At 45.4% G+C, this 21,037-nt stretch overlaps 1 protein-coding gene across 1 annotated transcript in view; it reads right to left on the bottom strand.

Annotated features, from left to right (window-relative positions):
• Positions 1–20,804, bottom strand: part of NT5C2 (5'-nucleotidase, cytosolic II) — a 62,228-nt gene extending 41,424 nt beyond the window's left edge. The window contains exon 1 of the mRNA XM_075717425.1: positions 20,783–20,804. The gene's annotated coding sequence lies outside the window, so the exon portion shown is untranslated. The remainder of the gene's footprint in view (positions 1–20,782) is intronic.
• Between the last annotated feature and the right edge of the window lie 233 nt (positions 20,805–21,037).

The following is a 21,037-nucleotide window of genomic DNA, read 5'->3' as shown; positions in this document are numbered from 1 at the left end:
TGAGATAGGGTGTTAAAACAGAGAGCTGGGAAGGCCTTTCCACATGGCTAGAACTGCAAAGACATTCCTATCCATTGTGGTGAAAATGCATTTAGAAACAGAGACCTTGTTTTCAGTGCTGAAAAGGGGTATTTTTTGACCCTAGAGTTACTAATATGCATTAGCTATAGGGGATGGAAAACCTACCCTTTATAAACGAGATAAATTAACGAGGGCAAACCCTACAAACCCCAGTGGGACTGACCTTGTCAACTCTACCACACAGTAAAAATAAAGAGCCTTGTCCCTGGCCAATTGATCTCTAAGCAAAGACAAAGCTTCAGACCGATGCTAAAGTAGCAGAAACAATTGGAAGGAAAGTAGAAAGGTGATTTTTTTGATCTCTGCAGATCAGCCACATTCAGACAGAGCAAGAACACACTGCAAACCTGTAACACCAGCAATGCAGATATCTACCAGCAGATCTTCACAAACATCTGCACCCCTTCACAAGTACTGGTTGTCAAAACCAAACCACTGGACAGTCCTTCTCGTCAGGAAAGCCCTGCAGTGAGGAAACGGGTACGTTTCCCAATTGTGGTGTTAGCACACTGGGGCAATCCTGCTCGCCCCCTCCTCCAGCCAGACGGTGTCCTGCTGCGTCCCTGGCACCAGGTGGGATGACGAAGCCGCCCCATGGCGAGTCACTTCAGCTCACCAGTCCAAGTCCTCACCCATCAAAACTAACCGACCAAAAGCAAACAAAAACTGGGTAGTTCGCCACTGGTCAGCAGGCTGAACCCAGCTCAACCTGCCACAGAGAGCCGGTGTGAAGAATGGGGTGGGAGATGCATCCCACAGTTATACCAAATTAGGTATAAAACATGAAACCACATTGTTGTGTAACCCACACAACTGCTGGACCGCAGGGCTTGGCTTGTTTGCTCTTCCGTAAAAGAAACAAACCCGCCCACAAGCTACATGGGTAATGATACAGCAATCATTTCTAGACACCTTTAAAATATGACTGCCCTCATTTTACAGAAGGGAAACTAGATGATTTCAGCAAAGTAGAGAGTAGAGCGAGCGTCCAAACCAGCGCTAGAAGTCACGGCGCTTTTGGAAGTCACACGCGTGCTCGCTCTCCTACAGGAAATTTGTACAATTTTTTAGTTTTAAATTTGATTAAAAAGCAACAGTTGCAACTGTCACAGCATTTGTTAGTCTATTTACTTACTAGTTGCTGGTCATAAAAATCAAACAGACGGCAAACAGCTTGGCTGTAAAAAATATGTTCCTCCCTCCCCCAGCATTCTCTGCTTGTCTCCCAGTTACTATAACCAAGGTTTACAAATGCATCTTCTGCCACATCCTAAAGGTCACCAAATTTAGGCCCTGGCACGCAGCCCAAGCGACCGCGTGCCAGAGCTGAGAGCTCTCCCCCCCGAATTCCCTGCAACACACGCAGGAGAGGAGGTCACCGCAGCGAGAGGGCGACGGGCCATTCCAGCCAGCCGCAACTTCCACAACAGGGCATGCAGGGAGAAGCAGCTTCTAAAATAGCCCAGGCCCCGGCCACCGAGGGCTTGTAAGTAATTACCAGCTATTTCAGCCGTGCCCAAAGGCAGATGGAAGGCAGCACAGGGCGCAGAACTAAATGGCCCGCAAGCATCAACCTGTTCCACTTCAAAGGCCGGGCGCTGCCTGCAGCAACGCTCCTTACAGGCAGCAAGGGCTGCAGCAGTCCTGATGGAGGAGAGGGGACTTGGGAGAGGAGCAGTGCCCATGCAAGCGGGACAGACTCCAGGTCAGCAGCCGACAGACATGCAGCACAGTGAGGGATCTGGTAGGACCCCAAGACTGCAAACTACAGAAAGGGCTTGTGTCCCCAGAGGGTGGAAAATCATCTGCCCTGTGGACACTTCAAGATGGTCCAGATCATCACCACCTTGGCCTTACCCGGAGATATTTTAAAGCTGCTAACCTAGAGCTGCAGATTCAGATCCAAAAGGCATATACATTTAAGGCCTCTAAAAGGCAAGTTAAATAGCTCTGAAAAAACTGTTGCATTGCTTGGTCTTCGGACTCTTAGACAGGTCCAGGTCTTCCAGCTGAAACAACTCCAAGTCCAAGCTTCCTGCCGTTTAGAAGGACTACACTATTCTGCTTACCCAGCCAGGCACATTGCAAGATTTGAAGATTTACACCCACAGCCAAAGCCGGAGACTTTCCGTTCTGCCAGCCTCTTCTTCCCACTTCATCTGGTTCCCGTCACCACCACACCACATCAGAGATGCTGACACAGGTACTAGGATAGGACTGCTCCCAACAGCCATCCATGCCAGACATTTCACAGTTCACCAATAGTATCCTACAAAATATCCTAAAATCCAGATGGCAGAAGAACTTTAGCAGGTTACCTTTAATGACATCCTTTCTAAAATGAGGAATCGGTGAGGCAATTTGAGCTCCTATGTGATAAACTCTCCTCTACAGTAGGAGAAACCAGACTGTATCATTCTGTGTGTGCTGCGATTCAAAAAGCTGAGGCCTGAGGAAATCACAAAAATCTGAGTTTCCATAATTAAGCAAGAAAGGCCTGAATTATTTTAATGTTCCAGCAGTATTTTGCTGTAGCTGTGATGAACAGAGTTCATAGGCAGGACAAGGTTTGTAGACAGAGGCAATATCTTTTATTAGACCAACTGGTATGGCTGGAAAAAATAGACAAGCTCTTGGGCACACAAGCTTGTCTAAGTTTTTGAACTCTATCAGTTATTCTAAGAAAAGACATTACCTCTATCTTCAGGCTTTGCCCTGGTTTATTTATTAAAATCTTTCTTTTAATATTCACACAATAAAAAAATCTTATGCTGAAGTTTTGTATTACATGAACTCAAAGGCACTCTTACAGCTTAGCAGCCTCCACTGGCACTGCGACAATAGCTTACCGCTCTGAAATGAAACAGTAACAACTGACAAAAGATATTATGATGGATGTTCCCCACCCAAAAGTCTTACACAAAAAGTCTCATGGACTTCAGTGGAATTGTGATGATGCTTCAAAGGTGTAAAAATCAGCCTACGTGCCGGGTAAGAGTTATGGGACCTGATCCCTGAATACAAATTCCTTCTTCCAAATAGAGAGAGAAAAATAAGAAGGGCTGAATCACTCCATACACTTGTAAGCCACTGGAATAAACATCTAAGAGAGCAGGCAGCCAGCCAGGCAAGATTCTCAACTCCAAGCAACTGAAATACGATGCATCTTTCTTTAGTTACAAATCTATTTTTGAAATCAATAACCTGTAAATAGCTTCACATAAAAATAGAAATCTTTACATAGATAAAGCATGTTAGAATACCTCCCCATAATTTATTGCAAACGTGCTCCTTGCTAGTGCGGTCTTAATTAAGCATCTGATAGCATTTCTGGTACAGGGTTAATTTTGAAACAGTATTTAAAATCTCAGCTTCAAAGCTTTGATACAGAGCTACTATCCAGCACATATGCTTTGGTCCAAAAGAACATGAGTTCTTTAGCACATATTTTGAAGTAAGTCCATTTGCTTCTTTTGTCAGGTTTTGGCTGATTTCAAGTATCATAGTGTATTTTTTTCAAGTGCTCATACATCTAAAATAACATCCAGAACCACTTCCCTTCAAGTTTTACTATTATTTTTCTTATCTTTCTTGTCCAATAAAGTTAGAAATTTCTGTACCCGATAACACTTGATGTGTTCAGGTTAAATGCACTGCCTGTATTTTTTTCTGAGTTTAACACTTTGATGATGCAATGCCAAATCAGAGGCACACGCACTAAAATGTAGAGATGAACAAAACAGCAGTGACAATCCCACTTTGTCCAGGATATTCTCTGAGAGCAGAAAACAAAAGCATCACTAACCAACGCCCAGGTTGTAGCGTACTCACGCTGATTTGCCATACACACTATCTACCTCTTCTCACACATTCTGCTTCAAGAATCCTTAGTAACTTGTCAGTACGACCCACACATGTACCTGCACAGTGGAAAGCAGAGAGAAAAATCATCTAACACCTAACGTTAGCCACTTGAAAGCTTTGTGTCTAGTCGGAGGCTGTGGGTGTACAGGCAAGTCTGGTGGTGCCCTTGCCAAGCCTAGAGCAGCTCCTGGCTCCCCACTGCAACGCTGCTCCAGCTCAAGCGCCTTTGCGGGGTCTCAGCAAGGGAGGAATGAACCACGTTAAAATCCTGAGAAAGGGAAAAAGCAAAGTGAGCAGGACTGAGGCTGGCTTGTTCAAGACTCAGATCAAATTTCTGGTCCAGGTCATGGCATGGCCTCACAAACATGGAGGGGAAAAGCAGGTTTTTTCTGCGGCTGAGAAGACTGTCCATGTAAGGGTGGTTAAGAAAAGTGAGTGACTCACTTTTCAGGAGCGTCCCTCTCCCTCCAGCAAGGGCAGAAGTAGCTTGCATCTAGTTTAGGCCAGACACTTGGGTCAGCTAGTGTCAGGGGAGGTGAATCCCACTCAGGTTAGTATCATATCCTCTGATCCTCTGACATCCTGGGATGGACTGCAGAAAGTGGCCAGGACCGTGCCATCGCCCTCAATGGCATCTCCTACTGCCACTGCGCGATCAGGGGCTGGGCAGCCTTCTGGCCTCACCCAGCACGGCAGTTCCTACGCCTGCGATCCCAAAGCACTTCACAAACTCTCACTCACATAATACATAAGCAAAAGGCGCTGTCCCCGTTTTGTCAGCTAAGGATAGTGGGGCACAGAGAAAGCAGTAACACAAAGCAAGTGGGAAGCAAATGCAAAAGTCCTAATTCCTCAGTCTCTGTGCTAATAACCAGCGTGAGTTCCTACCGCTGTCAGGATGAATCAGACAGATACACTGCATCTTCTTTGCACAACGTACTTTAACACAAATTCCAATTTCAATATTTAGCATCAACTAGCAGACAGTGAGAGGTCAGCTAAAAAGTGTATTAAATATAATTTCATGTTTAACATTGCCAGCTTCATAAATATAAGTATGCGTTGATATATGTGCCTTGCTTGAAACTGCACAGTAGGAATAATACCTAGAATGATGCACCCTTGGCAAGCTCAAAATTTCTACACATTCCTAAACATGCCTGACTTCAGCTCCCTATTCAAACCCTGCATTGACCCCTGGCTCTCCCATGTTGCACCCACACTCCAAAACTATTTACTTGTTTGCTGCACAACCATTTCAGTCTCCTCTTCAACACCACCGCTCACGCACTGTGCTTGATCTCACGCACCATGCCCACACTGAAGCTCTCTGCAAAGGCAATGAATCAGTTCACATATAAATACCAATAGTTACTCCTCTTCCCCTAACATGCCAGCCCTGTGATGGCTGCCTCCCTGGAACAGTCCTTTCTGTGCAGGCTCCCCATCTCAGCCAAGGGGTGACTCAACTCACCTAGTGTCCAGGATTGAAGAGCCCTCAAACACTCCACAAACCCCAACTTTGTGTGTCACAAACTCACTGAAGGGATATGGCAGACAAGAGACAAAGATGAGACATCTTAGGGCTGCTAGAAGGCAAGGTGACATAGACCTTCTAGAACTAAAAATGCCAACTAATGAGAAAAGAAGTCTGTTAAGTGTCATTTCTGAAACCCAGAAAAACTATACATGTGAGCTCAATACCAAAATCTCTGCTCACACTCTGCTTGGGAAGAACAATGCAGAGAGAATGGGTGGGGGAGTCCCCAGTCCACATTTTAATGTTCCAGGTAATTCAGAACTCCAGGTCCCAGATGTACAGAAGTCAGTGTGATCACAGAATCCAGGAGTACCACCAAAACACACTGGAAAACAGGACAAACTACTCCTTTAGCTCCTACTAGTGCAATGTAAAAAGAAAAAAGTCTTGTGATAAACCAACTTGCAAAATTTGGCGGAGCTCCCACCTTTGCAGAGCTAAGGACACTAAAAATGAGATTTTTTAAAGTATTGTAGGAACAAGAGAAATCCTAGCAAGGGAGCAGGGGCATTACTGGACAGAGGTGAGGAATAATGCAGAAGGGGTAGAATTCTTCAAGAACTATTTCTAGTTTGCATTGAAATAAAAAGGATGATAGTGTGTTAATCCCTCAATGAAGTATGTCCCATTCAATTTGCAACCAAAGAGAATGTTACGGAATACACATCAGAGATGAACATGTTTGACCAGCCAGTCTGATAATGTGTCCCCAGCAATCCTAAAATAATTAGCTGAGTATATTTTAGGCTAATTCAGCTTTACCTGATGGCAAACCTAGGAAACGTATTGAAAATGACAACACTGGATTCAATTAATGAAGAATTTGAAGACAAAAATATAATCAGCCTTGGTCAAGGTATCAGTTACACGAGGTATCTAGATCATGTCTACAAATTCTTGAAGACTAAGAACTACCTGTAGATACGCATGACACAAGCCCCAGTGCAGTAGGCTTCTGACTCGCTCCAAGCCGCAGGGATTGCGCGGATGCTGAATGACGCTTCAATCTTATTCTGAACTGCAGCCTTACACACCAGCTCTGTTAGCTCGCACCGTTCCTCTCCTCTCCCCCACAGCTCTGGAATGACAATTCAAACTACTCTGTGTTTTACTGCCAACCCTTCTGCTTAATAGCCAATAGCAAATTGTTTCCAAAAGGTGTTTTCAATTAGTGATGCTTTTGGAAAATTAATATGTCCATGACTTGAGATCTCAGGCAACATTGGAAAGCCTGCAGTTTCCAAATACAAGCAGTGAAGCTTGTAAATGACCTAAACCAGAAAATTGACTTTTTTTTTCCTCCTTGGGCCTAAAGTTAAGTTATTCACTTGAAGAACTTCCACTTCTGGGTGGCCTCCTCTCTGACAGCAAGGCTTCAGGTTCATGATGGCAGGAAGGACGAAATATGCTCTTCCTGTTAGAATACTAAATTACTTCCGAGAGACACTTCAAAGCGTACTCTCAGCTCATGATAATTAATACCTGAGGTTGGGTTTAAGCAGGATAATTCTGTATGCCCATTACAGGGTATTAAAGAGGTAGAGATCTGCTATTTAGAACCTGTTAAGGTTAACCACAGGCACATATATCAAGCTCACAGCAGATCCCACTTGCAGTATACAAAGACCCACTGGATTACATTAAGACTGGTAACACTCTCCTTGCTCCACAGATTGTACTAACCCTCCCACCTCCAAGCCTGCAATCTCCGATGCTGTCTTTGAGTCCTCCCGCAGGAAAGGGGCAGCTGTTTCTCTTGGACTCCACCACAGTGCTGACATCCATGAAGCTGCTTTTTCCAAGACCATGCTTTTAGTGAAATTGGTAAAGCATTTATTTGACCATGGTCTGACTGATAGATGATGGTAACTCATGGGTTATTTCTGGATGGGAAAGGTACAAGAAGTGAGAATGCTACTCATGTGGCTTATTATAGGATTTGATTTCATTTCAGGCTGAATTTTATCTCTGTCATAAAGTCAGATGCTAAAGTAATGGCTACATATCAAATATATTGTAAAATATATTTAACAAAACCCTGCTTATTCTACATGGACTTTTTTTATCAGACTTTCTACTGACAACCATATTCACAGAGTGGCTGCACAGTGCCTAGAGCTCCAGTAATAATCCAGGACCCAAATGCATTAGATGCACTAAAAAACACAGATAAATTTAGAGTTTCTTCAGGTGACCATCCATTTCTATCCAAGGAGTTCTGTTCATTCAGAAACTCCAAGGACCACTAGTTATTTAAAATATTTTAAGCATCATTTAATTATCATGAATTTTATGGATGGTTAGAAAGGAATTTGGAAAACTATGAAATCTCCAGTGCAACTCTGTGAGGAGCAAACCTCAAATCTGATCCTCTCTGAATACCATAAGACCACCCATTCTCCTTATCTATCTCTAACTGAGTTTACTGCCTTGAAACAGGAACCACAAATTCTCCAGTGAGCCAATTAGCATATCTTCCAGCTTCCATATAGCTCGTGCTTCTCAGTATTTCCTGCAGAATTACCATTTCAGTTAAGTGGTTTCCAACATACTGCTTCTTACACAAACAGGTTGTTAGAAGTAATGCTAGTTCTCCACTTCTCCAAGTCTAGGGTGCCCTGTATGGTCCCACCGCTAGAAAAAAAGGAGGAGGACCATACTTAAGGAATGTGCGACTTGATCCAGAAGAGCAAGAACTATTGCACAGAGAAGAATCAGCGAACATGAGCTCTCGAAGAAATGCTGTGACTGCAGGTCAAATATGATCCTTGGATATACAAGGCTACCAAGCAGGACTCTGTGTGCCTATCTGTCACTGCTACAAACACTGCTGGAAAACTGTCTTCAGCCAGCTGTCCCCATTCAAGAACGATACTGGTTCTACTGAGGAAGGAATAAAGCTGTGAAAGAGAGTAAGGCTAGAGTGGAAGATTGCCAATTTACAGAGCAGCTCTGCAGGTGATTTGAAAATAGTCTAGAAGCATTTACGCACAGGAAAGCAGTGTGACTGTGGAGGGCTCTCAGTCTAGCAATGACAGAACAAGAGCCCATGACTGGAAATTAAATAAATCCACACAAAAAAATATTAACAGAGAGGACAGTTAATTATGAAACAACTTAAATTTCTGAAGCAGCTTTTCCATCACCAGAGGGGTCTAAATGAAGGAGAGGGGGTGATGTTTAAATCAGCCTTTTTTTACAGAATCAAGAATAAATGCAGAAAGGTCAAACAGCCTGAGCTACACAGCAGGTCAAACTGAGTATCATGCCTCAGGTGACTCTTCCTCACCTTATAAATCAATGTATCAGTGAATAGGAGGCTGAAGCACAAGCAACGTTGGAAAGAAACCTCCAGAGAGAGGTTTCACCTGGAGAGAAGGTGAATGGACAAACAAAGGCTCTTCTGAGCCAACACCAGCATGAATGTGCACCATAATGGCCCTGGGAAACTCGCTTCCTTGGGAAAAGGTCTTCAGCAGCCTGCAGCAACCTCTGCTGCGGAGGTTCCCAAACTGCTGTGCAACTAAGTGCCTGCCAATAGCAAGCATGGACCTGGCTAAGAAGATGTTGTTCTCGCTCCTTTTTGCTTCCTGCTGTTAAATTCCAGCAAGAAACCCATATGATAATTCAAATATTTTACTCACACTGTTTTCCCGTAAGCAATTGCTCTGGTTGCACAAGGTCGTGAAAGATTAAAAACTAGAGATGAATTTGATCCCTCTGCTGTAATAGTCTACCCTAAAGAAAATATTTAAGAGTTCCTATGTATTTTCTTTAGCTGAAAACCAGGAGGTAAGCTTTGGTACAAATGCCCACCACAACAGGAATACAATGTTTGACTGAAATCTGCAAATACTAGTATCATTGCTAAAAAGATGAAGCATGATAGCGCACTGACTGAGCTGCAGGTTAACATAAACGGCACAAAAGGCAGAAATGTCAGCATGGAAGTGAACACACCAAATTCTGCAAATCAGAAAGGAAAATCAAGATAAACTTTTCTATTCCAACTCTGTTGTTTTACATCAGAACAATCTGAAGCATCTTTAGCAACAAATAAACTTGCTGGCAAGAGTTGACATATATAAACCCCTGGCTACTCATCAGCCAGAGCATTGCTCCCCCTTCTCAAAGGAGACTGCCGGTTTCTTCCATCCCCTTCAGCTTGTTACCTCTAAGAAACACTCTCAGTGTTCAAACCTGTGCGAGGATCTATTACCAACTCAGGACAGCTGAACGCCTCTCTGTGAGTTACAGTTCCCAAAGAGAGAGAACAAGATGAGACGTGCCAGCCCTGGAGAGAGAACAGGAAAGCCATCCTTCCACATACCGATTTCAAACCAAGGAACAACTGCCACTCTAACCTGCTATTATGGATTATACAACAGTAGCTCTTTTGGCAGCAGATCACGGTGTTTCAAAACAATGACGCTTTTGATTAGATTCCACTGTGTTTCAGGAAGCAAATATAGACTTAACGGGCCTTTCCAGAAGCACAGTAGCAACCAACAAAGTATTTAAGATGCACAACTCCCATGAGTAGCACAGTCATTCTGAAAGCATGCAACTGGGTCAGCTTGGATAACACAAACAGACAATAGTCCTCTTTATCTTCTAAACACTGAAGGTGAGGGAGGACATTTTTATTGGCTTTCCTTACTGACTGTGCTTACTGGTAAAAAAACCCTCTTGTCTCTGAAGGTCATGGTCCTTGCTTCGTTAATATTTTATAGAGAAAGCAAAGATACCGAAAGCTTATTCTGGCTTTTTTCTCATCTTTGAAAGTAAAAGGATGACTTTTTTAAAGACACCTGAACCCTCTTCCATGCTGGATGGCCCTCTCTACACATTTATGGGCTACATAAACAGATGTGACAGAAGAATCAGCATCTGAACCATCTCCGGAGGCTGGAAACATGACTTCACATCTCCCTCCAGCCTTGGCTGAAAGCAGTCCCTGCTCAGCCCCGGCACAGATAGCCAGCCGGCTAGTCAGCGTGAGTCCCAGGGCTCTGGACACAACACTTGCCAAGGGACATGCTGCTGAGAAAAGAAGCTGGCATACTTGAACTGGGGAACACTGGCTCCTCCTCATAAAAAAAGTTACTGAAAATAAACAGAGATCAACAGCTGAAGACGATTCGGTAATTCTGAGAGCTGCTCTGTCAAAACCAATGAGAACATTTTTTTTTCCCTGCTAAGAGTTTTCTTTACCAGCGTCGTTCCCTTCTCCTCCCACTTTCTTTAAGGAAAAAGCTTACCAAACGCTCACATACTAACTTGCTCTCTCTTCCTTTTGAGATCTTACCCACCAATAACAGGCAGATCATTGACAAATAAACCCATCTTTCCAAAAAGAAGGATGAGCTGAGGACTATGGAACCAAGACAGACACGGGAGAGAAAGCCTTAATACCCAGCAAGACCACAGACTTCATATGCAAAACTTGGCCAGTTTTCAACTTGCTGTTTGTCCACAAAACACAAACAAGATAAAATAATGATACTCCTCAGCTATAAAGGGCACTGTGAAGATAAATACATAAATCATTTAGTAAAGAGGATCTTGATTCTCAGTTATCCTAACATATAGGGCTCCAGATGCATACTAGCTTACTACAGACTTCACAGGTTTCCTACTTAGAATCGTTTAGGTTGGAGAAGACCTTTAAGATCATCCAGTCAAACCATTAACCTAACACTACCAAGTCCACCACTAAACCAATTAAGGGTAGAGTAGTAATTTCATGCTTCCTGGCTTGGTGGCTGGATTATTTTTTAATGAGAGTAAAAACTAGGAATCATTAAGGTTGGAAAGGATCTCTAAGATCATCAGTCCAACCATCAACCCAACACCACCAATGTTGTCCTTAAGAATGGTTACCCATCTCTCTTCCAAGAAGCCTTCCCTGAGGCTGCTCTAGCCTTTCAGGGTAGAATGGCAAGAGTCTTCCGCATCCAGGCTCAGCTCATCAGATTCACTCCTGGGCTGGCTCTAACACTCTCCCAACATGCTCACAAAGGCCAGAAGTACAACTCCCTCCTTCCCTATGTTCCTCCTAGTTCAGTAACCACAGGTACCCCTCACCTGAGCCACACAGAAATCCTCTTTTGCCCCAAACCAGAGGTGGGACATGTACTTATCAGTCATCATGGAGACCAGAAAGGTGCGTATTCAAAACCTTTCCTGCACTCTGTTCTTAGCAAGCAGTCCCACACAGCAGCTCCTTGCTGATGAGAAGCAAGCTACACAGACCTACCAACTGAGCAAGCACAAAGATGAAAGAACAGGGAACGTGAAGCCTGTAGGTGTTTTGAAGTGCTCTTACGGTGTGAAGTTTCCCTCTGCATAAAGAGCACAATTCATTTCTTTTCTGACCTGTTTTTTTAATCGGAGGCAAACATAGCAATTACAGTCTGCCTGATTACAAATGAAATTACAAGTCTGTCCTTAGGGCACAATAGTGTCCCCACCTAGATGTAATCAGCCCCCAAATCTCATTTAATCTTGACAGATGTGTAGTACCAAGGCACCACTGCAGGAAACTCTACAGGTAAATTAATTTTACAAATACTTTCTCTGCAGTATTCCCATGCTCTTCCAAAAGACTGCTAATTCATACAGCATTCCTTAGGCAGCCTTCGTAACTTAATTAATCAGTAAAATAACTGAACATCTATGATGACTTTGAGCTTTTGCAAAGTCTCTGGCTTCTCTTTGATAACCTAACTGTCTCAGCTTTATCAAGTGATAACAAAGGCCTACGTTATGCTGTTTTCCAACTGTATCAACTTTTTTTCTTCGGAAACTTTTTACTACCCCATCCAAGCAAAACACAAACCACCAAGTTCATTTGAGGAAAGCAAAGTCGTCTTTCCATGGTCCCTTCAGCCCACTGGTTTTTAATAGGTTGAATCAATCCTGCTGACATAGCATACTGTTCCCTGGCAGGAGCTGAGGAGGACACACATCGTGCTCTCTCTGTACTTGTCTCAGCATAGACGGTGCTCAGAGGGAACACGGATGAAGTGACAGACCTACTCCATCAGCTGTGACCTGGAAGAAACATGTCAGCCTGAAGAGTGAGAGAACATTAACGAACAACTAAGAAGGCATCAGCAGCAGGTCCCTGTTATCCCAAAACCAGAGCCGAGAGTTCCCGATGCTGAACTTTCCCTCTGTCCGAGACTTCTCTCTTCAGGGAACCTCAAGTACCTTGTCAGTGTAGACCTGAAGACTCATTCAGCAGGGCAGTCTTGTGCTCCTGCTGCAGATGAGCAAACAGCTTGAATCCCCCGGGCTCTGAGATGCCTTTAAAAAATGTTTGTCCCAAGCAGACTAGTACGACAGCCCTCATTCACTAAGAAGGACTTCTTTTTCAGCACGTTACCTGACCTACTGTAGCCACTGAAAAAAAGGTGACCACGTGCCCAGCCAGCACAAAGCCTCCTATGCAGCCACAAAAATGCTTCCTTCTAATTGCCTTCAAAACAGCAACTGAAAAAAATCCGAGCCTGGCTCGGAGCATCACAACACAGGAAGACAGTTCTCTACATGTCCTAACCTTTCCAACATTTGCTCTTAACCCCACCAGCACACATCAATTTATGAGGACTGAAAGTGCTTTTTATTACTGTCTTTGTTAATATCTACTCACTAAATATTCTGTGAAGAAATCTGAGTGAAGGAATATGAGTGGTAGATGAGTAAAACATTGTTAGTTTTTCATCATCCATTCCCTCCTGATTGCTCAAGTCTAGCAAGCAGAGTTTTTTGGCCTTGGTTTGTAAAACTGCCAGTGCAATATTGCAAGATAAGTTACAATACACGTGAAACAAGAGGTTAAGAACCTACCTAATCTAGTATCACGGGGAAAAAAACCAGGAAAGGTTAGATTACAAATGTGTTTTTAACAAACTCTTAGGAAGGCCACAGTGTTATTTCCCTGGATCAGAAGTTACAAAAGTCTCCAAATTATTGAAGGCTACAGATGGATATTTCATCTCAGATCACAGCAAGTAAAGCTCTTTCCAATTTGTATAAAATTTGCTCATAAAATATCACACACATCTGCTGATGATTCCAGCATGGCCATTTCTTAACATACTCACTCTCTATAAAGTCATCCCATTTCAACACCACTATAAGGAGAATACTAATAAAAACCAGAATACGTGAGACGTTCTGCTCGAGATGTCTGCAGTCACCAAGTGGTTAATGTAACAGACAAGCTAATGCCTTCTAGAGGCTAAATCCATATCATTAACTAAAAAGGACTTTGCAGAAGATTGTCTGGTATGCTAGTCGCTGCTTAGCAGTGACACTTTTGGGTAAAGCAAGCATTTTGAAGAACAGACAAGAGGGATTTTGTGTCTACTTACTTGAACCGCTTACAGCTTTAGGTAGCAAATACTCATTTTTATAATTTTTCCCTAGCGGAGCTTTATCCAGCCCTGTCAGCTGCAGCCCTGCTTTTGATCACAGGTGGAAAAGGTCTGCTGACCACTTCTCCCTTCAGAGAGACCCCATTCACGTGTTTGTACTTCCCTTCAGACAATGTCTTATTTTCCTTTTTTTAACAAAGGAAGCGATGTGGAAATGCAACATCCCAAAACACCGAAAGACTCAAAACAGGCACTGCCTTGGCTGACCTGCTCTTTTAAACATTCCTGGTGCACCGACCGATGCTTGCGACATGAAGCGGAAAATGAAATCTGACTCCTGCCTCAGTTTCCAGACAGCAGAACTAACAGATGATTTACCAGTCTGGCTTGCTTCTATGTCAAATTCCTCTTTCCAGCTTCACTCAGCCACTTGTATTCAGTGATGGGAAAGCTACAGGAACTGAACTGGAAGAGCAGTTTCCAGGGTCAGCCTCAAGCTAACTGGCGCTTAGAGCACCTGCAATTTATGTTCAACTGATCCGTTTTTCTTCAGGGAATGAACTCATCCCAACCTAAAAGCAGACACACAGAAGAATAATATTATAAAAGTGGAACTGAACAAGCAATGAAAAAGAAACAACTATGCAGCTATTATGGGTATCTGTTCTTAAATGGTCTCAGTGAACACTGCACAGGATATCAGAAAGGACATGATTGAACCAGGACACTCAGGACCAAATCTTGCACCCCTTTCCTGTGACTTCAAAGGCCACCTATGTCTCTGCATAGTCTTGAAATGGAATTGCTTTGTAACATCAAAAAAAGTGACTTGAAAAGATCAGAAAGAAACATTTGAAATACTTTTGCCAACAGGTTCAGCTGTTCCCTTGTGGGGAAAAAAAAAACGGTATCTCAGATGGAGATGGAGAAAGCAAAGGAAATCAACATCTAAAAAGGTTATTCATTTTTAATTACAACTGGTTCTACTTACTGACTTCCAAAACTGCCTAAGCAGCCTACCTTTTACTAGCATTTACTCTTACATGTTATTATTGGTAATCACTGTGTTATGATTACAAAGCACTGGCATAAATCTCACTCAGCACCTCTTTGGGTTTCTGAGGGCAGAACATTCACATGCTCTTCTCTGACCCCATGTTCCTAACTATTCGCCGTGCATGCCTATGTGCAACTCATCACCAACTGAATCGACCCAAACAGCTGCCTTCAGCTGGTCTAGAGATTTTGGTATGCTTTATGCTAAACCATCGGTCTTCAATCTTTCAAATTTACCTTCCTTTCTAGGTTACTTTAGAAGGCAACTAGAAATTTTCTCGTTATATGCCACAGCCAGATGCCCTACATTTGATGCAAATGCCAAGAGGAGCACAGACCAAGTAGTAAAGCAGGAGTTGATTCCCACTCACCGCTACCGTTCTCCAAAGGAGATAAGGAATACTGATTTCAGCAGCAAACACTGCCTGAACAGCTAAACGTTTCCTCCCGAACCCAGCGCACACAGCTGGGATGCAGCTGTTGCTACCGCAGCAGCGCAGGCAGCAGCTGCTGCCAGGGGAAAGGCAGCAGCTCACACAAGAAAGGGGCAACCCACCCAGAAGGTCCCACAGTCCAGATCTGGCCACCACAACTGCCAAAGCCGGACCACCCCAGCTGGAAAGTATTTTGGGGAAGTGCGCCTTCCTGGAGGGTTCAGCGAGAGTTTGCTTCCTGAAAATCTAGCAAGAACGTATCTGAAGTATTTTATGTATTATGCCAACGCTAACAGGGAGAACTACAAGGCCTGGGTCAAAGCCAGCTGATGCAAAGGCCTGTTCTTAGCAGTGGAAAACCACTCTACTTCAGAGCCTCCTGCAGAAACCTGTACATGAAATCTCTGGTTTACCGTTTCCTCTGAACCAATTGTGCCAAGAAAGGTTAAACGATAATCCTGTAGTAAGCATATATGCAAAATACTAAGTCTTTGTTTGAAAATATCTGGAAGGCAGCTGAGAGCTGTGAATACTCTATAACTAAATTAAGCCACGTTTGTACCGCATAATGACTTCAAGGAATCTTTGTTTTTAAATAAATCACTTGTGGCGAAAAGAGCCAGCATGGTAGTTTTGGAGACTGAAACTGTCTTCTTATTTACAGGATGGGTACAACACAAGCAGTACTAGAGTGCGTTGCTCCCACTCATCTGTTTCTACCAACTTACTTCACTTTGGAGCCACCTTCAAATCTCAAAAGAATCACATCTCCTTGGGCCGCCCTTTCTTCTCCCATCCACCTACAGAAGCTGTGCCCACACATCCTCTCATTTCAAAAGAGAAACCAACAGGTTGCTCACGTCCCAGCGTAATTTCTATAGGTATCTCATTACTGTGACTCCTGCTCTCCACATTTAATGGACTCACACCTTTGCAAAATTTAAAGCCGTTTTAGCTTTGGGGTAAGAACTCACTTGTTTTCTTGCTTACACGTTAAGAGAAGGTGGCATGCAGATAATCACAGCAGGGTTTCCAACCTCCCCAGTTTAGTCAGAACTTTCTCTCTAATGAAACTACCAAAAAAGGGCTGGCTGTGCTGGTAAATCCTGCAGCAGGTATTCATGCCCAGAGGATGATAAGCTAAGGTCACCAGCAAGCAACAAGTTTAGCCTCTACCATCCTGTACCAGACTTGAAAAAGCGACAGGACTGAGAGGGCTGGCACACAGCCATTCACTACTCCTACGTTTGGGGACCCAACTGTCTGGGAAGTAAAAGCAAATCTGCATTTGAGCTTATAGTAAGGTGCACACACTGTTACACATTCAGATAGGTAGTAAGATTCGACACAGACTGCTGTGGGTTTTTTTAGGCTGAATTACTCAGGCTCCCTTCTTGATCTCATGCTGTCATGTCAGAAATGTATTTCTCCTAATATGGCTTCATACAGGCAGGTCTCCCAAGCACCTTTTTAGCCCTGCCAACACATGCATGAGACTTAACGACTACTCTTCTGTAGGCGGGTTTAGATTATCAACTGCTTGATAGCAGTGGCTACCTTAAATACCTACGCAATTTTTTCCAGATGTTGCTTAAGGCCTATTTGCTGTATATTAAGTTCTATTTATTGTACATGCTGGATTCTCTCTTGGTTGTGTTAAGAAAGCAGACTCGTGTTATACATGCTCTCTATGTAGAGTACACAGTCCAAGGTTTTAGGAACCATTCCAGTTAAGGAGTCATAATGATTAAAAAGCAAAATACAGCTCATTGCTACAAGCATCATAACCGTGACACATAAAAATAATTTCTTTAGTAGCACAAAACAGACATTTTACAATAGGAAATATTTATACGAATGTGCACTTTGGAGATGCTCAAAGAATAAGATATGCTTCAGCATGGAATAGCCAACTTCTGAAGACTCAGATTGTGGCCATTTCAAATACAATTTCAAATGGTATTTGTGCCGCTGACACTATAAATAAAATTTTAAAAAGTAGATGCAGTACAGACAATAAGTGAAGAATTCCCATGCACTGACTTTGTAACATATCTCATCCCAAACACATCCCAAAGAGCGAGACAAGGCTTCCACTCCCGGGCACATTCTGTTCGGTTTTCTGTCCTATTATTCTCACTGCTAAAAAAGCCACAGCTGTTTTATATCAGGACACCCAGCGTTCGCGAGCCACCCCGAGGCAAGGACACGGCGTAGAGCAGGCACCGCGAACGCATCCCAAGGTACATCACTCAGGCTGTCCTCTGCTGACATACAGCGCTGTCCTCAGTTTCCCCTGGCGTAGAGCTGAAGCGCCTTGCTCTCTTTGTGGGTTTACGCTGGAAGGCACACGCGTGTTTCTTATCCCGAGGCACTTAGTTACTGAGGTGTTCTTTCAAAGGAGTGAAGACAAGGCACGGCCCTGCCAAAGAGCAAGCCAGTTCCTACGACAACTTTCCACTGCAGCCTGGCTGGAGACCGTCAATCCACCTTCCCCTGGCCCAGCAGCTCCTGCGTGCTAACGTGACTGCGGGTCGTCACACACCTCCGCAGCGTTTTCACCGGTGGCCGGGCAGCGGCAGGTTGCACGGTACTGAACCACCCAGATCCCATAGCGCTCCCCAATTTCAAATTCCTGCCAAAGAACGGGCTCGCTGACTGCGACTGCGTGACCTCGCTTTTGTCTCTCGCCTAAGATTTTCAGGGCAGAGCTGCAGGTGGCCCTTCTTCCTGCACCTCCTTGTGAGTCGGTATCTACAGTTTCTGTAGGATTCAAAGGTTGCAGATCATCTCAGTTTGTCCCGGAGCACCGCAAACCTACTCTGCAGCTGGCCCGAGGCCACCCCCAGATAACAGCTCACGCCGCAAGCTAACCACCCATCTCCCAGTTTTTAACTGAAGCATTATTTTGTTAAGCTGAACTGCAAATAGCAGGTATGATGTTAGCAAATAAACCGATCTGCTTTTTCAGTAAGCATCAGTTAAATGTTGTATTTTAATAGCTTCCTTCCCTTTTACTTTAGACGCAAAAATAATATACTTGTATATTTTTAAAGGAAATAAAACGCTCCTTACAATATTTTCCCAAAGAGTACAGTACCACAGTGTTTACCAGTAAACACCACACTAAGATTTCTGTTTTTTCAAAACCAAACATTCCCCTGGAAGTTAAAAGAAAGTCTAGGATAAATATTTCTAGTGATTTTAGGAAAGGTCTATTAACTTTCAATTCAAGGTACATTAGGAATCAAACATGACAAGGAACAACAATTCAAGGGGGATTTATTTTTAATAAAAACTGCCTACAAACTGGAAATTTGCCTGGGAAAATTTCAGCTTGCATCTGATTTTTGCTAGCGCATATCCTAGAAACAGCGTGTAACACTAACGCTACCAATGCAAATATACTAACGGGCTGTTAATTTCAAACCTCAGCTGAAAATATTTCTCCCATTCTTAAAATTTTTCTCCCCATTTATCTCTGCAATTGTACTTAATTCAATGGAGCATTTTAAATGTAATTCGGTGGTGCATTTTGCCATTCAATTTGTTTGAATGATGCTATACAGAGTAAAGGTTGTATTGTACTATATAATGAAACCGAGTCTGTGCTTGAACAAACTCCAACTGCTGTTAATCAAACCAGCAAGTTCCTGAACGATCTTTTGGACTCCAGGCTAATGGCAATAGATTATTTTAAATAGCAGTTCTACTCTAAAATATGTTTAGGTTGACACGGGCTGACAGGGACTGTGACAGACTTCCAGAGCTAAGCTGAGCGGTTTGCAAGTAAAACACCAGGGTTTCCTCACTGCCAGAACTACAAATTCAGCATGCAAACCGAAGAGCAAAATGTAGTTTTGTTTCTGGTTTTCGATAAAACCACGTAGCACCTGAAAGGACCTGAAAATCTTCATATTTTCGATTTATTCGCTAGTAACAAACAGGTACATGGATCAATACAATATATTTCAGTCAGTGACAAGATGTTATTCTAAACTGACACAGGGGACCATTTGTATAGCTAAAAGGGGGACATTTCTAAGCGACTGCTTAGAAAGCATTTTGCAATCTTTGAGGTTCAAATGGTAAATCTTCCAGAGCTAAAAAAAAAGTCTTTTAAAACATAAGCAATTGTGCCTTGGGAGGAATGTTCTCAAGACCACGCCAGAGAGGATCCTTAGTATCCAGCTTGGCAGCCTTTAGAAACGCTAGCAAGGGAATAAACTTGAGGGTTTCATAATCTCAGCGGTTCCAGGAATTTTTAAAACTGCATGTGCTACAAGAAACAGTACTGCCCTATTAAGTCATCTCGTCTATCAGAAACCAACGTAGGTTTGTTTCCGCCATACATTTTGCAACATTATTTTTGGCACAGGAGAGACTGAAAAAAAAAAAAAAAAAAAAGAATAAGCAAAATGCGAGCAAAGCAGTTTTGCGTCGGGGTTTTTTTATTTATTCATTTGGTGCCTCGCTCCTGTCTTTAGGTTATCAGCTCGAGCCTGATACAGCGGGATTGCCAAGAGCAACTCAAACGGCACGGAGCAGCGACAATGAACCCTCGCCCCGCTGCGAGGCTGTCCGGGAAGCGTCCTGCCCCGCGCCGGGATCCGGCTTTCCGCCGCGCACCGGATCGCCTCCACCCGCCGCCCCAGCCGGGCGGGCGGCCACCCCGCGGGGAAGCTGCGAGCCGGCGGTGCCGCCGGGGCCCCTCCGGTCCACGTGGGACGGAAGGCGGAAACCAACACACACCGGGCGCCGGCCCCAAAGCCCGGCGGCGCCTGCCCGAGGGCTCCCGCTGCTCCCGCCGCGCCTCGGGCGGCGGAGCGGGCAGAGCGCTCCCCGCGCCGGGCCAGCACCCCCCTGCCCCGCGGCGGGCGGCGGCTCCGGGGCGGCCCGCCGGCCACAGGGCGCGGGCGGCGGGGAGCGGGCAGCCCGGGGCCCTGCCGGCGGGCGCGGCGGGGAGGGGACGGGCTCGGGGGTTCACCCCGCCGGGGGCGGAGGAGGGGGGCCCGCCCGGGGTGGGCTGAGGTAACCGGGGGGCCGCCCTGCCTGGGCCGGGCCGGGCCGGGCCGTGGCGGCAGCCGGGGCGCAGCGGCCGGGCAGGGGAGAGGGCCAGCCGGGCCCCGGGGAAGCGGCGGAGCCGGCGGGCGCTGCCTCCGAGCGGATCCCCTCGCCGGCAGAAGGGGAAGTGCCGCCGGCGGGCACCCGCGCTCCCCTCCCGGCACCGGGCTCCCCTCCCGCCCGGGGACGGACCCGACCCCCGAGCCCCCCACCCCGGGGCGCGCGCCTGAGGGCAGCGGGGAGGGGGCGCCCCCTCCCCCCCGCCACCGCCCGCCCCCCAACGCTCCCCGCCACGCGCCCGGCGCGCGCACGCGCACCCGCACGCGCGCACTGCCCCCGCGCGCCCGGGCCGCTCTCACCTCCTGCCGCGCTCGGAAGAACTGCCCCGCGCGACTGCCGCAGCGCCCGGCGGCCGCACTGCGCAGGCGCGCCCCGCGCCCCGCCCCTCCCGGCGGCAGGGACCGGGGAGAGTGTGCCAGCCCGGCGCTCAGCCGCAGAGCGGCGGCGGCAGGGAGCGGCGGCAATGTGCCAACCCGCCGAACAGCCGCACAGACCCCCCTCCCCGACGGCCCCCCCAGGGCCTGGCATCGCTCCGGCCAAAACCTCTGGGGCTG

Source organism: Pelecanus crispus, chromosome 10 (assembly GCF_030463565.1).
Source record: "Pelecanus crispus isolate bPelCri1 chromosome 10, bPelCri1.pri, whole genome shotgun sequence".
Taxonomy (NCBI): Eukaryota; Metazoa; Chordata; class Aves; order Pelecaniformes; family Pelecanidae; genus Pelecanus; species Pelecanus crispus.
The sequence above is the reverse complement of the archived record's forward strand: the minus strand, read 5'-3'. Positions and strand labels throughout refer to the sequence as shown.